The sequence below is a fragment of the Erpetoichthys calabaricus genome, chromosome 1, assembly GCF_900747795.2.
Source record: "Erpetoichthys calabaricus chromosome 1, fErpCal1.3, whole genome shotgun sequence".
NCBI classification, from domain to species: domain Eukaryota; kingdom Metazoa; phylum Chordata; class Cladistia; order Polypteriformes; family Polypteridae; genus Erpetoichthys; species Erpetoichthys calabaricus.
Genome location: NC_041394.2, coordinates 343,758,214 through 343,775,390, shown reverse-complemented (window position 1 = coordinate 343,775,390; position 17,177 = coordinate 343,758,214). Strand labels below are relative to the sequence as shown.

General features: G+C 39.3%; 1 protein-coding gene and 1 long non-coding RNA gene across 3 annotated transcripts in view; one reads left to right on the top strand and one right to left on the bottom strand.

The window, feature by feature from the left end:
• LOC114664953 (gastrula zinc finger protein XlCGF26.1-like) overlaps positions 1 to 17,177 on the top strand; it is an 87,746-nt gene that overhangs the window by 27,135 nt on the left and 43,434 nt on the right. The window contains exon 1 of one of the 2 annotated variants that reach the window (XM_028819289.2): positions 13,005 to 13,141. The exons of the other annotated variant lie outside the window; for it this stretch is intronic. The gene's annotated coding sequence lies outside the window, so the exon portion shown is untranslated. Of the gene's footprint in view, positions 1 to 13,004; positions 13,142 to 17,177 lie in introns of those variants that run through there. 2 annotated transcript variants of the gene reach the window in all.
• On the bottom strand, positions 9,618 to 12,926 carry LOC114665196 (uncharacterized). The gene is made up of 4 exons (XR_003718359.2): positions 12,498 to 12,926; positions 11,182 to 11,329; positions 10,322 to 10,491; positions 9,618 to 9,876 (listed from the first exon to the last, which is right to left on the bottom strand). It is a non-coding gene; the product is annotated as an uncharacterized LOC114665196 (long non-coding RNA).

Genomic DNA, 17,177 nt, shown 5'->3' with positions numbered 1-17,177 from the left:
CTGCTAAGGGTGGCCCAACCAGTTATTAGGTTCAGGGGGCAATTACTTTTTCACACAGGGCCATGTAGGTTTGGATTTTTTTTTCTCCCTAAATAATAAAAACCACCATTTACAAACTGCATTTTGTGTTTACTTGTGTTATATTTGACTAATGGTTAAATGTGTTTGATGATCAGAAACATTTTGTGTGACAAACATGCAAAAGAATAAGAAATCAGGAAGGGGGCAAATAGTTTTTCACACCACTGTACATTCCTGATGCTACCCAGCAGCATGAAGACCTTTAAAGGATAAGTATGGAGAACCTTGTTGATTCAACCTGGTAGTTTCTGGGCATGTAAGAGTTTGAACTCAAGCAGAAATGAAAGCCACTGAAGAGTTTTTGTTTTTGCCTCGCTATATTGTGCACCAGCATAACAAATATAAGCCTGTCTTTAATTGTTCATTTCACTATGAAGGATTGGTGCTAAATAATCATTTATTATCAGGTCACACACTCTTGTCTCATCTTTGTTTGGAAGGTCTCTCAAGTTTCATGAACATTCAGTGGCTATCTGTGGGGACATTTAAGCAAAGCTCCATCAAGTTTGCCTTTTGTCTGAGAACTGAGCCCTGCTCAGATTTGTTTGTAGAAATATAAACGAAGACAAACCACCAGGGGAAACTGCTCTGCTTCAGGTAACCAATGATTTTCTTATGGCAGCAGACTCTGGACAATTTAGCATATTAATTCTGTTAGACTTCATGTCAAACTTGACAGTCCACTGTCCAAAATGGAGAACATCTCTGGCATTGGCCTCCAGTAGTTTAGGTCCTATCTGACTGGTAAGTAAGAGTTTTGTTAGTCTTGGCAACAGCAGATTCTACTCAGTGCCAGTCACACAAGGAGTTCCTCCATGCTCTGTCCTCGGCCTTCTGTTCTTCTCTCTCTATATGCTTCCCCTTGGCCATATCATTCGTAGCTATGGACTGGTTTATCATTTTTATGCAGATGCTACTCAACCTTTATCTCAATGTTAGAAGCAAAACTTCAGCTCACAACGTGAGATTTAAATCTGGATCAGAGCAGAAATCTTTTAAACGAAATTGGAACAAAACTGAACTCCTGCAATTCGGCACTAAAACACAACTTAAGAAAATGAGCTCCTTCTCAGTCACTCTTGATGATAATCTCATCAGACCTTCTTGTAACGCAAGGAATCTTGGTGTTTTTTTTAATTCCTCCCTTTCTTATTCCACCCACATAAACCACATTAGGACGTTTTATTACTTTCACCTCTGTAACATATCCCGTGTTCACTCATTCATCTCTTTTGCTAATTCTGAGAAACTTGTCCAAGCTTTTATGACATCCTGCATATTGTAACTCCCTGGTGGCAGGTGTCGCTTTTAATCTTCTATCACAGCTCCAGTTGATTCAACACTCTGCTGTAAGAGTCCTGATACAGACCAGCAAAAGCGAGCACCACACCCATTCTGCTTCGCCTCCACTGGCTCCATGTGTCTTACAGGATTAAATATAAAATTATATTAATAACCTACAAAGCTTTAAATGGCCTCACACCGGACTACATCAGTGACCTTCTCCATCTCTCTGCTCCTGTTTGTCCACTAAGGTCCTCTGATTCTGGCCATCTTATTGTACCCCACACTAACCTGCACTCTATGGGTGACAGCAGGGCCTTCAGCTGTACAGCGCCCAGACTTTGGAATGACCTCCATAAATTAATGAGATCAGCTGACTTCATTCATTCTTTAAAAGAAAAACAACCGAGAACTCCTCTGTTCAGGAAGGTGGCTAACTTAATTGGACATTCTGACCCTTCTGTCAGTTTACCTCTCTGTCCAAATGCTCAGGATACTTTGTGTGTGTGTGTGTGTGTTTGTTATATCACAAATGATGTTATTAAGTTCAGGCATTTCTTTTAATATTGAACACATAATTATATTCTGGTTTGTTTTTTTCTTTTGTTCTATTTATTCTATCACCCCTAGGGGGCGCTCCAGTGCCTAGAAAGCCCTGGACCTCAGCACTTCCGCCACACCTAGAAGTGCTGGGGGGAAGAGGAACGGGGACACCCGGAGTGCTTCCGGGGATACAGCCGGCACTTCCGCCACACAGGGGAGCGTCAGCGGAGGAGTGTCGGGAAGCACCTGGAGCCCATCCGGGTGTATGTAAAAGGGGCCGTCTCCCTTCAGACAGTGACTGGAGTCGGGCGGAAGTGGACAAGAGTTGTCTCGATGCATGCTCAATAATCCAGGTACAGGGAGGAGCGCTGGTTTGAGAGAGGAATCAAGGAGGCCATTTACGTGAAAAAGGAACGACCATCTCTGAACAGAGGAGGGGGCCTAAGGGTACATCTGTCGCCATCTTACAATGCTGTGATTGCAGCCATTCCTCAACCCTCTATGAATGGTTCACACGTCTACTAATCAGTGGACAATTTGCATATCACTGATCAACTGGCCCTTTGTCAATGGTGCTAGTCTCTGTGATTAAGCAAAGGTACTGTTTATAAGGTTGGGGAAACCTGCAGTCAATTGAGACTGAGGAAGAGACTTGGATAAGTCTCGAAATATTTCTCCCACTTAAAAACTTTGTCCAGATGAACAGAATCAAATTTCTAGGACAAGAGTTGTGTTGGAGAGGAGTGGAGGCAGCCTGAAGAAGGCAGGCACTGGAGAGAGAGGCCTGGACTTTGGGGGATTGGTGCTGGAGGCACTGGGTTTGTGCAACATTAATTGTGTAATTATTGTAAATAAACGTGTGTTGGGTGCAAGATACAATGTCTGTCTGTCTGTGTCCGGGCTGCTTCTCACAATATATATATATACAGTATATATATATATATATATATATATATATATATATATATATATATATATATATATGTGTGTGTGTGTGTGTGTGTGTGTGTGCTATTAAATAGTGTGCATTTGGAAAGTAAGAAACAGGACATCATTACTTGTTGCTCATCCTCTGCATTGAAAGAAACCAACGAGAACTTTGAAAATCCTTATGAGAAAATGAACTACAACTACATTCAGATCTACGGTGGTTCATATAGTGGGGTCCTGAAAGTCCTGTGTATCTTCCTGGGTTAACTTGGTTTAATCCAAGATGGAGCCTGTCTGATAGATTTGCAACAATCTAAACTTAAAGTGGACAATTTTTGCTGAGCCTGATATTGGAAAACTGGGTTCTAATGTGATTTTATTGGTGCAACGAATGACATGAAACAAGATGCTTGTCTATCAGTCTAATTTTAGTGGATTCATGAATGCAAATGAAAACAACTATTTACAATTGAAATAGCTTTGAGTTTTAATTTTTCATACCTTTGGATTAAATAACCAGAAAATCTAGAAACGCAAAATAAATCTCATGATGATGATGACGATGATGATGAAAATCTTAAAAATACTCAGTTATCCACATGTTAACAGATATTAATTACTTGGCGCATTCTACTAAAAATATATCAAACTTAGTTATGTAATTTCTACATTGACGAAAACATACAAACTGGGAGGTTACAGCCAGTGGCGTAGCGTAGTGGGGGAGGCAGGGGCGGCCCGCCCCGGGCAGCACTCTTAGGGGGTGGCAAAATTTCACAATAAATAATAATATCTTGTAAAAATTTGAACCATACCTAAATAAGGGGCTGACACCCACGCTACGCTACTGGTTACAGCTTGATGAATTAGGTTTGGGGTCCAATTAAAAGAGCTTGTCTGGAATAAAAACCTGCAACAACACGGAGTCCCCAGGTCTGAGTCTGGGAAGTACTGAATCACTATATTTGAAAGTGTCACCATCCTTTGTCCTACTAAAAGGGTCACCTCTCACACAAGCCTGCAATCCGATACCTCCTGCCGGCTAAAGCTGACCTTCACGAGGTTCTGGTAAACCAAACAGAGCGAACACAGATACGCGTCAGGGCTGGCGTAGAGGTGATGTCATCAAAAGGTGACAAATAAATGGAGGTATGTCGCTACCCGATCTGCAGTGCCTACCCGATTTGCGCGCGCATGCACACGCATGCGCAGAGCTTTACTATTCGACACCTTGTCGCTACCCGATCTGCGTGCCTACCCGATTTGCGCGCGCAGACGTATTGAAAGCCTAACATGCGGTAAAAGTTTTCACGCATGCGTTAAACAGATTGGGAAGCACCGTAAAGTGTGTGATGACGTAGCCTTTCAATGCGCACGCGCACGCAGATCGGGCTGGCAACCAGAACCTGGTAGTGACACACACTAAATGAAAAAAACGTTAAAAATAAAAAAATCCACTTTACGGCACGGCCCGATCGGAACTGTGCATGCAGTACAACTTGACATTACGGTATATTCATTTTAGTTCCACATTAGTTGACCATAATGAAAATATTTATTCTGCAAAATAAACGAAGCAGCCTTTGCGTCGTAACGTTGATGTCCAATGTTCGATCGCCGTAAGAGGAAGCTTAGGTGTGCACAACTGAAACACATGCTGTGTACTCTTTGTATCATTTGTCAGGTACTATATATATATGTTATATAAAGTATGTAGTGTTTTTATTTTCCCACTCACGTAATAAATCATATAAAGTTTCCTTTCTGTTTTGATGTATTGTTGCAATTTCCCTCTTATGAACAAATTGTGTTTGTTTAAAAATATCTTTAGACATCAATTATTATTAATACAATTGCCATTTGTCTTAAGGTATCAGGTTTACAAAACCTAATGTATCCAACCAGTTTTATAGAAATATATGGTCCTTTTTCAAAAAAAGAAAAGAATGAACACTGTGTTGCGTTGCATTGCATTGTGCTGACTGTCCCCCTTAGTCCTTCCTCTTGTGTTAGGGTCAGCACCGACCCGTTTTACTTTTTAAATGCATAAAACTACTACCTAATTTTGTTTATTGCATCAAGGCTTTTTGACTTTGTCAGGAATCTGTATTTAATTAAAATAAAAAAATTAAAAAAAAACAATTGTACTAAATTTTAAAATGCTCTGGTGAAAATGATTCCCTTTGTGTTGGTAGGGTCAGTTTTGACCCAGTTATAATTTAAGGTTATAAAACAATAGTTAGGGTCAAAACAAAAATCCTAAACACACTTTGAGGGGCTTCTCTCTTTGCCTGTGTGTCTCCTTACCTGAACAAACAAAACAAACAAACAAAGACAGACCTGTTCAGACATGGAAGGCTTGCATAAGACAAATTTAGTTTAGCGTTGGTGACTTGCAGAGTACACATCTCCTGTTTGCAGCAGTCAAAAATGAGAAGAAGATTTACAGTAAGCCAAGCTCTGGATCATATCTTTTCTGAAAATGAGGCAGAGGACACAGAACAGCATAGTGATACAGATGAGCAGGTTTCCGAGGAGGAAGACATTGTAGAGTATCTACCAGAAGGCACAGACACATCTGATGAGTCTGATGAGGAGGTCACCGATGCTGAAGCTGCACTCACTCCTGCTGAAACGTTCAAATCCAAAAGTGGTAACATCTGTTGCAGCTTAGTACCTCCTGACTTACATGGCAGGGCAGCTGCTGCAAATGTCATCAAAATGACCCCTGGAATCACAAGGTTTGCTGTGATGAGAGTAAATGACATCAAGACATGTTTTGATCTGTTTATGCCATTGTCACTAAAGAAAGTCATGATTGCTATGACAAACCTTGAAGGAAAAAAGGTTCATGGCGACATGTGGAATGACATTGATGAGGAATACCTGGATTCTTATATTGGTGTTCTTGTTCTTGCTGGTGTTTACAAATCCAGCAATGAGGCCACTGATAGTCTTTGGGATGCGTCAACAAGCAGAAATATTTTCCGGGCAACAATGTCACTTCAGTCATTTCGAATGATGTCAAGAGTCCTTAGATTTGACAACAGAGAAACTAGAGAAAAATCTGACAAGCTTGCTCCCATCAGGGATGTCTGGGAAAGGTGGGTGCAGCTCCTTCCACTGATGTTCAACCCAGGGCCAGAGGTAACAGTAGATGAACGTTTTGTCCCTTTCCGTGGAAAATGCCCTTTCCGGCAGTACATGCCTAGTAAGCCAGGGAAATACGGCATAAAAATTTGGGCAGCCTGTGATGCAAAAACCAGCTATGCATGGAATCTGCAGATTTACACAGGCAAACATGCAAGTGGCATTCCTGAGAAAAATCAAGGAAAACGTGTAGTCCTTGATATGACTACTGGACTGCGGGGTCACAATATCACATGTGACAATTTCTTTACCAGCTATGACCTTGGACAAGAACTTCTCAGGTAGAAACTTACCATGGTGGGCACAGTAAAAAAAAATAAACCTGAGCTGCCTGCCGAAATGTTGCAGGTGAAGGACAGGGCTCCACTTTCTTTAAAATTTGCTTTTACAGACACCACCACGGTTGTTTCATATTGTCCAAAAAAACACCGGAGTGTGATACTTATGTCCACTTTTCACAAAGACGCAGCTGTGTCATCAGCAAGTGACAAAAAGACCATAATTATCTTGGACTATAATAAAAACAAAGGTGGAGTGGACAACCTGGACAAGCTGACTGCCACCTACACTTGCCAGAGAATGACCAGGAGATGGCCAATGGTTGTGTTTTATAACATTCTAGATGTGTCTTCATACAATGCATTTGTGTTGTGGACCCACATTCACCTAGGGTGGAACTCAACCCGAAAAAACAAGCGGAAAATGTTTCTTGAGGAGTTAGGAAGTTCCCTTGTCAAGGCACACATTGAGCGAAGGGAACGGGTGCCCCGGGACCCAGCCGCTGCAGCCTTGGTCAGACAGCTGCAGAGCTCACGTAGCACTCCTTCCACACCATCAGCAACACAAAGAGCATCAGTGCCAGCATCCTCTTCGGCCAGCACTGCCTCAACATCAACCTACACAGCCACAGCCACAACCCCACTGAGGCCACCTGATTCTAAAAGAAAGAGGTGTCAGGTCTGCCCTAGCAATAAAGACAGAAAGACAAACGTACTCTGCTTCTACTGCAAAAAATAGATTTGCAAAGAACACACTAAAAGTGTCACTTTGTGCCACACATGCATCTAAATGCACATGCATGTTATTGCACACAAAGACGTTTTTTGGAACTAGTGCCTCATTTCTATTGGTTTGATTTGCTTGATTGTTCGTTGTTTGTTTGACCTTGCAAATCCACATTTTGAGATTTACTTGTTTAGCTTTCCGTTTATATTAAAGTTATTTTTGAAAATACTTTTTTGCCTTTTTCTTTGAAATAAATATATATGGGTCAAATTTGACCCGTAACACCATAGATGTTACCATAGTAATTAATATTATAATAAAAAATATATATAACAAATTTATTTAAGAGATGTGTTCTAATACCCCTCAGTAATAGTCAGGTAACAGGTAACATAACAACCTTTTATTTATTTAAATAATTCTCTTCAGGTTCATTTAATCATTTTTTAAAATTGAAAACGAGAGGTATGCTGTTAAAGTAAAAGCTCATGAGGTCACAGCACAAATATTAAAAACATTCTTTTAATGGACAAGGAAGCGTAACAAAGTAACCAAGAGGTAAGGAAAAAAATTGGATGATAAATAATTGTTTTGAGGGTAATATGGCTGATTAAAGACACGGGTCAAAACCGACCCGTTAACATAAGAGATAGTAACAGAAAGCTAACATAAGAGGAAGGTTAACTGTGACTGTCCAATTTTTCTTTAATTCGTTGTCACTTGTGCAATCAGGTTAGATGCTGAAGAAATCAGGAGTATAAAGTCACTGGTTCAAATCCTCATTTATTCCAATGGCTATTAGTTTTACAGAGAAGTTTAACTTTAAATCCACAGACTTAAATTAAGGAAGTGAGCTGTTATCACTTGAATCAATCCATTTGATCTATTTTTTTTACAGTAAGTGCTTGCTGCTATACTTCATACTTGTAATACATTTGTTCTTAGTGATGTGTTTTTAATGTTATTTCAAGGTGTCTCTGTAAAACCCGCTGAGAAACCAACTTACCTATTAATATAATAAAACTGAATTTGACAGCTGTAAAATAAAATATTCTCCACTGAGCAGAATTTAAACAGCATGAAATAGTTCAGTTTATGAAGAACACCATGTGGACAGAGGGCAGTGATATTCTTTCTTACAAGTTTAATCAACATAACACACCGCTGTTTGTGTGCAGACTCCTCATCTCATGTCAATGGATTTATTCACCCATATTGATACAGAGCCAGTTCATTTTTATAACTTAAAAAAAAAGAAATACAATACATTTATTCATACATTTTTTATTGAAGAAATAAATGGTATGTTTAAAAATAAAAGTGAAAGATCTGTGAACAATGTTTCACAAAAAAAAAAAATACACACATCCATATTTATATGTGTATATATACTGTATATATATTATGAGTTGAAAATTCATTAATCATAAAGATGTATAAATGGTAAATGCATTTAACTAGAACACAACTACAATGAAAATGGCTAACTAGGGGGAGGTGTTAAAAACTATTAGGGAAGGAGAACACAAATATATTTACAGATTTTTACCTTAGTATTTTAAAAAAAATGTTAGTCAAGGTTTTGAACACAATAAAAGTGAACCATTAAATTTGTCAAAAAAGGAAAAATGCTATTTTAGCTTTATGAACAAGATGCTACTCAGATTCAAAGAGTTGTTATCCAGCAATATTCCATAAAAATGTGTTCTATTTAAACTGACATTTTTCCTTATCTGTCCTTTAATATTTGTTCACTGATAATATTTTTATATCACCTTTGCTTACAAGTGTTGCTCAAAAAGCTCCACAAAAATATACAGTTACAAAGAAAACTGAAGATATTATAAAAGTAAAAAAGAAGAAAATGGAGGGGTCCTTGTCCTTTGTAATAGATAGATAGATAGATAGATAGATACTTTATTAATCCCAATGGGAAATTCACATTCTTCAGCAGCAGCATACTGATACAATAAATAATATTAAATTAAAGAATGATAATAATACAGGTGAAAAAAAAACAAAAAAAAAAACAAAAAAAAAAAAAAAAAAAAACAGACAATAACTATGTATAATGTTAAATATTAACGTTTACCCCCCCCTGGTGGAATTAAAGAGTCGAATAGTTTGGGGGAGGAACGATCTCCTCAATCTGTCTGTGGAGCAGGACAGTGACAGCAGTCTGTCGCTGAAGCTGCTCTTCTGTCTGGAGATGACATTATTTAGTGGATGCAGTGGATTCTCCATAATTGATAGGAGCCTGCTGAGCGCCCTTCACTCTGCCACAGATGTTAAACTGTCCAGCTCCATGCCAACAATAGAGCCTGCCTTCCTCACCAGTTTGTCAAGGCGTGAGGCGTCTTTCCTCTTAATGCTGCCTCCCCAGCACACCACTGCGTAGAAGAGGGCGCTCGCCACAACTGTTTGATAGAACATCTGCAGCATCTTATTGTAGATGTTGAAGGAAGCCAGCCTTCTAAGGAAGTATAACCAGCTTTGTCCTTTCTTGCACAGCGCATCAGTATTGGCAGTCCAGTCTAATTTATCATCCAGCTGCACTCCCAGATATTTATAGGTCTGCACCATCTGCACACAGTCACCTTTGATGATCATAAATAAATAAATAAATAAATACACTGCCTGGTCAAATGGCTGGGGACAAAGACAAACTTGCAGCCTTCAAGGACACTGGAGATAATAAACCTCTGGGGGTCCCAAGCCAAAGCGCAAAAAGCCCCCTCTGCACATCCCAGCATACATAATTGTGGCCATCTCACTCCAATCACAATTCCATTTCAGGACGTCTTGTGAACTTTTCTTCTGTCACAGGCAGTTGGAGTTGATGTAACAGACGGTGGAGACGCAGGGGGGCACCACTGCAATAAACTGGAAAAAAACAACAGAGAAAAACAGCAGAAGTTAGTGCCCAGTGCAGAGCTTACAAAGTGTACGCAGTACCATTTCTAATCTATTACAACCAATGCAAATAATTAAGAAAAAGCCAAATTAGAAAAGTGGGCTTGTTGAAGTTTTTCGAAATGCTTCACATTTGTAGCCTGGCACTTCTCTATTGGCAAAGCATTCCAGATTTTGTTGCACAAGTACAGAAAGCTGCTGGTTTTTATGGTTGATCTTGGAATAAAAAGCAAAGTAACATTTGAGAAAAGAAATGTTGGAAGCGGACACTCCAAAATACAGGCAGGGTCTAAAATACTCAAAGCCTGCTAATTATTTAATAGAACCTTCAAATCAATTCTGTGTGAGACAGGCAGCCAGTGTAATGAGACCGAGACAGTTTTCAGAAGAAAAGAAAAACAAAATAGGCCAATACCTCGTGATCACTTGGCAAAGGCACAGCAGATCAGAGCAGAGGTTTAGATGGAAGATTCTAGAAGAGCGGGCAGGAGGACCAGCCGATACTTCAACATGGCACACATCTCTCCTTCCTTCTTCTTCAACTGCTGCCCCATAACACGACCGGACTCTTCTACTTCACTGTAACTGTTAAAAACATAAACAGTAGATAAACGGTGTTCACTCACGGAGTTCAAACATTAATAAAGTGTACCCTTACTTCTTCTTCTACCTCCTTTATTGGTACACCTGTAGATCAATTATTACCAAAGTAAATCATCACAACAGATAAAGTTCTGCTTAGAGTAAAGTCTAACAATATTATTTTTAATTACTGTTGTTTTTTGTTGGATTTTGAAAGAACCCCAACTTAATTGTCCTTATATGTAGCATCATTTTTTTTTACCTTTACATTATGCATACAGTAGACATTGAGTTACAATTTCTGTATATCTGACCTTCTAAGGTGCTGTGCTCAGGTGTCATTACTTACATGAAAACATCTTTGTTTTTCTCTCTTGCCTTAGTTTTATTTTAGGTTAAAATTAATTCTTGGTTCTTTCAAAATCCAACAACAAAGCACAGTAATTTAAGAAAATAAATGTTATTTTGCAAAACGGAACAACATCGCTGTATAGTGACTGCTGGTACTGATGTGCCTCAGTCTCTGTGTTTGTGAGGATTCACACTCTGAGGATTTCCTGTCTAAAATTAAAAAGCCGTGTTAGTTACTGGACAGATTGAGCAAACATAGAGGTCAGTATTCAAGGCAGCAAAATATTACAGATCAAATAATAAATATGGGGAGGCTTTGCAGGAATTATGCAGTAGTCTTACCAGTAGAAATAGCAAATTGAACATGAACTGCAGATCATCCCAAACTGGGAATCTTAAAACAGAAGAAAAGAACATCCAATTGTGTCTCAGTAATCGGGTACACTGGCATCTGTTGAGCCACATGGTAGGCTGGTTACCACTGGGCATCCTGTAGGGTCAAGAAAAAAATATATAATAAAGGGGCATTGTTTTTCTAACTGCAGCAATAAGAAATGTTATTTCTAAGGAGCAAGCCTTCTCCATTATATTCAGTTAAATGTATGTGTGTGTGTACTCCTCCTAAACCAACAGCTTAAACGATAAGCTAATGACATGTGACAACAGCAGGTGCCCAGCCTGTCACTGTGCCACATCAGACACACACCACAATACTCTGATGGCTTTGGACATAATTTTTAAAATTGCCTGTTTTGTGCCATAAAAGTTTTTTCTACCAAACAAGATTAAAGAAATCCATTTCAAAATGATGAATAAATAGTATCCAACTAACAGATTAATTCATAAGTATGACATTCATTTATCTCCGAAATGTAGTTTTTGTACAAATGAAGACAAATCACCTCTCACATTTCTTACTTCTGCTCCTATTCCAAAATGTTTCATGAAGATTTATTTCTGTTAGTGTCTTGAATGACAAAACAATATCTCACTCTTTAATTCTTGTTCTTCTTCGGTTTACAATTTTGAAGACTAAATGTTAGAAAATGCAGTAACTGTGGTTTCCTTGCTTCATAAATTTCCTACTCATAAGTGTAAAGTTCAGAATGTTAGACCCTCTGTTACATCTTTCTGTATGGACATTAATATGCTAGAAATAGCTTTAAAAACGTGAAACACACTAAAGCAATTAAAAAGTGTAAGATTCTGAGCTGCTTCATTAACAATTTGTAATGGTATTATCTACATCCGTCTTTCTTGTAATAAGTTAGTTGTTGCTATTCTCCTATGTAATTTAGGCATCATCGATATACCCTTGTACGGTATTGATGTAATTTGATATCAACATAATAAAATATACCGATGGCTTTGGAAGGCACACTTTACACCACTCGAGAGTCAGTCGTACACTCTTAATTCTATTCCTAATTCATCACCTCGATTACATTGTTTTGATTAATAATTAGCACGCCATTCACTCTTTAATATAAAAAATGTGAACAAATGTTAAAAGAAACACACCACCAAATGCTAATAGGGTGTTACGAAATAAATGACATACATACATTAATCCATTAACCCAAACACGGAAAATGCTGTGATTTTTACGATTAAACTACGAGATTACAAAGTATTGCAACTAAAAATGATTTACTTACAAAAAGCTGTACATGTCCATTATAAAGTTCACAGACACACGTCGCATTTTCATTTCGCTCCCTCTTCATTCGACTGGAGTTAAATTTTTCAGGTGACACATCTTCCAAGACGTTATAAAATTCAAAAGTTTCCATCTTTTCCAGTAACAAGTCCACTTACAGACGGAGATAAACGACAACACAAAAATGACTCGCAAGTACAAGTCAAACCTGACGAATGATGTGTATCGTAAAACATTAGACATGCGCAGAACAAATCGGGCAGCGTCGTGAAATGAATTTTAATTAAGCAGAGAGCGCGTGCGCGAGACAAATCGGATGGGGACTCGTGTCGCAAAGTAAAAAAAACGCAGATCGTGCAGGGTCGTACTAGTTAAGCTCTGCGCATGCGCGCGCAAATCGGGTAGGCACCGCAGATCGGGTAGCGACATTCCCGTTGCCGGCCCGATCTGCGTGCGCGTGCGTACGGCATATTAGGCTTTCAATACGCCTGCGCGCGCAAATCGGGTAGGCACGCAGATCGGGTAATGACAAGGTATACGAGTGTCCTGAACTTTGCGAGCAGTAAACTTGAGAGCTAACGGGACGGGAGTTTTTTTCTGCGGAGTGAGCCGATTATAAAACGTATCACATCGAGGCAGAAAGTAAGTGGGCCGTGTTCGGGGCCGTCACTTTGTGTGGGGGGATTTTATCTTTGGCGTCTGGCAGTGCAGCGCCGCGCGCCTTGAACAGCAGGTCGGTCTTCACAAAGGACTCTCCTCGTGTGTCGCCTGACTTGGCTTCTGTATGTGGCTCACTTTTTTATTTCACCTTCTCATGTTACATTTCTGTTAATGTCCTTTATTAATCTTTATTGTTTATCATCTATTCGAGTGCCGATTTCTTTGACTTCGATGAGCGGGCGATTTCATACAGAAAAGGCGCATCGATCTCGAAGTTTGTTTTTTAATTTACGAGTTTAAACTCCGGGCAGTGACACAAAAAGCAGTATGGCGGTAGAGGCTTTGTGTTCCAAATATCCGTCAAATAAAAACAGAAAGCACACAACCTCCTCATTTTACGAAGATCAAAAAGAAGATTGTAAACTACCAAAATTCATTTTTGCCGCAGGGATAATTTCATTATTTCGCTGTAAAACAGGACGTCATTTTCCCATCGAGTTATGAGAGGTTTTCGGATTATTCTAGTGGAATGAGAAGATTATTCGTGCGATCACGTTGTGTGAATAAGATAAGAGGTTTAATGAATTTTCATTAAATGTTTTTCATAAATGTATAATTTAAACATTGATATAACCAATTCCAGGGGGGTATTTTCGTATGTGGATTAGTCGTTTAGCCGGATGTAATTGTTGATGATTTGGCCTGATCCTGGATCTGTCGGTTTTTCGAAACTCTTGCTGGAAGTGTTGTCATAGCAACACATCCTAATCCTCAAACCTGCTCGGAGCAGGTTTGTTCTGCGTAAACAAGGATTAGTTTACACACGTGATCAGTGACGGTGCGTGGAAGTCATCCAGTCAGGGCTTCGCCGTTCATGAATGAGCGACCAATTGATATTGGTGCGCAAATTATAAGAAGAGAATTTCATATAGAGAGGGTTTTGCGCGATCAGCAAGATCCTTTATTGCTCCCGGAGGAAATTCTTTTCGAAAGATACCGCTTTAGCCGAGGGGGAATATTGTACCTCAAGGATTTATTAGCACCTTATATTCGAAGTCAAACTCGGCGAAGTCGGGCTCTCACAACCACACAGACAGTAGGCATTGCTTTGAGGTTTTTTACAAGCGGCACTTTTTTATATACTGTAGGCGATGCGGAAAATCTAACTAAAAGTGCAGTTTGCCAGGCAATTCGTAAAGTCTGTTTGGCTCTGAAATATTTCCTTCGGGTTTTCATAGTGTTTCCTGGACACCTGCGTGTGCAGACAATAAAAGAGGCATTTCATGCCATTGCAGGTAGGTAATACACAGGCAAAAACACCCACAGTTCCATAAAGAATCTCACAATCAGCCTAACATTCTCATTACCAGGATTTCCAAATGTGATTGGGGCACATGGGACTGATCAGAGTGGAGTTTGATCAAACATTATTTGGAAAATGTACCTCTCCTCCTGATGAATAATCAGACACAGTGTCTTCATGAAATATTTGACCTTCGTCAATATCTCGTTGGTCAGACACAGGTTCAAGGGATATGACATTCCCTGCAACTGACACAACAAAAAAGAGGGCTATATGGAACATACCTATGGCACACATGGAGGACAAATATATGCAATGACCATCCTTTACCTGAAATGAAGTGACCACTGCATCCTGCCACTGGTTCTGAGGAGGATCTTCCCCCTGGAATGCCCTCAGAAACAGTGCGATGGGCATTTTGCTGGAGAGCCAACTCTTCTGCAGGGGTTAGGTCTGGACCGCGTGGACCTCCGCCTGTTTTTTTGCTTGTCTGCCTTCTTATTAGCTTTAAAATGAATGTTTTTTATATATGATTATTTATGTCAACAATTCTTTAAATAGTTATATACCAATATTTACCAGTTTGAAGTACAGTGGTGTGAAAAACTATTTGCCCCCTTCCTGATTTCTTATTCTTTTGCATGTTTGTCACACAAAATGTTTCTGATCATCAAACACATTTAACCATTAGTCAAATATAACACAAGTAAACACAAAATGCAGTTTGTAAATGGTGGTTTTGATTATTTAGGGAGAAAAAAAAAATCCAAACCTACATGGCCCTGTGTGAAAAAGTAATTGCCCCCTGAACCTAATAACTGGTTGGGCCACCCTTAGCAGCAATAACTGCAATGAGGCGTTTGTGATAACTTGCAATGAGTCTTTTACAGCGCTCTGGAGGAATTTTGGCCCACTCATCTTTGAAAAATTGTTGTAATTCAGCTTTATTTGAGGGTTTTCTAGCATGAACCGCCTTTTTAAGGTCATGCCATAGCATCTCAATTGGATTCAGGTCAGGACTTTGACTAGGCCACTCCAAAGTCTTCATTTTGTTTTTCTTCAGCCATTCAGAGGTGGATTTGCTGGTGTGTTTTGGGTCATTGTCCTATTGCAGCACCCAAGATCGCTTCAGCTTGAGTTGACGAACAGATGACCGGACATTCTCCTTCAGGATTTTTTGGTAGACAGTAGAATTCATGGTTCCATCTATCACAGCAAGCCTTCCAGGTCCTGAAGCAGCAAAACAACCCCAGACCATCACACTACCACCACCATATTTTACTGTTGGTATGATGTTTTTTTTCACCTGTATTATTATCATTCTTTAATTTAATATTATTTATTGTATCAGTATGCTGCTGCTGAAGAATGTGAATTTCCCATTGGGATTAATAAAGTATCTATCTATCTATCTATCTATCTATCTATCTATCTATCTATCTATCTATCTATCTATCTATCTATCTATCTATCTATCTATCTATCTATGTTCTTTTTCTGAAATGCTGTGTTCCTTTTACGCCAGATGTAACGGGACATTTGCCTTCCAAAAAGTTCAACTTTTGACTCATCAGTCCACAAGGTATTTTCCCAAAAGTCTTGGCAATCATTGAGATGTTTCTTAGCAAAATTGAGACGAGCCCTAATGTTCTTTTTGCTTAACAGTGGTTTGCGTCTTGGAAATCTGCCATGCAGGCCGTTTTTGCCCAGTCTCCTTCTTATGGTGGAGTCGTGAACACTGACCTTAATTGAGGCAAGTGTGCCTGCAGTTCTTTAGACGTTGTCCTGGGGTCTTTTGTGACCTCTCGGATGAGTCGTCTCTGCGCTCTTGGGGTAATTTTGATCGGCCGGCCACTCCTGGGAAGGTTCACCACTGTTCCATGTTTTTGCCATTTGTGGATAATGGCTCTCACTGTGGTTCGCTGGAGTCCCAAAGCTTTAGAAATGGCTTTATAACCTTTACCAGACTGATAGATCTCAATTACTTCTGTTCTCATTTGTTCCTGAATTTCTTTGGATCTTGGCGTGATGTCTAGCTTTTGAGGTGCTTTTGGTCTACTTCTCTGTGTCAGGCAGCTCCTATTTAAGTGATTTCTTGATTGAAACAGGTGTGGCAGTAATCAGGCCTGGGGGTGGCTACGGAAATTGAACTCAGGTGTGATACACCACAGTTAGGTTATTTTTTAACAAGGGGGCAATTACTTTTTCACACAGGGCCATGTAGGTTTGGATTTTTTTTCTCCCTAAATAATAAAAACCATCATTTAAAAACTGCATTTTGTGTTTACTTGTGTTATATTTGACTAATGGTTAAATGTGTTTGATGATCAGAAACATTTTGTGTGACAAACATGCAAAAGAATAAGAAATCAGGAAGGGGGCAAATAGTTTTTCACACCACTGTATATTCTTGTACTTCACTTTAACCTATTCCCATGTTCTCCTTGTGCTCACGTTTGATCTGGAATTATGACATATTAAATAATAATTAATCTGATACATAGGAAATGAAACGCTGCATTCAGTAAGTACAATGCACACTATTTAGCGTTTAATTTGTCGGCCACTTTTTGCCAGCCGTCTTTTCTGGTCTGGGCTGCTTTTGCAGTGTTACCCCTTGTGTATATTAAATCTTGAAATTCTTCATGTCCTTCGAATAAAAGGTCTTGCGCCGCGTGTGTGAAAAAAAAAATGCACCCGTTCTTTCATCATTGT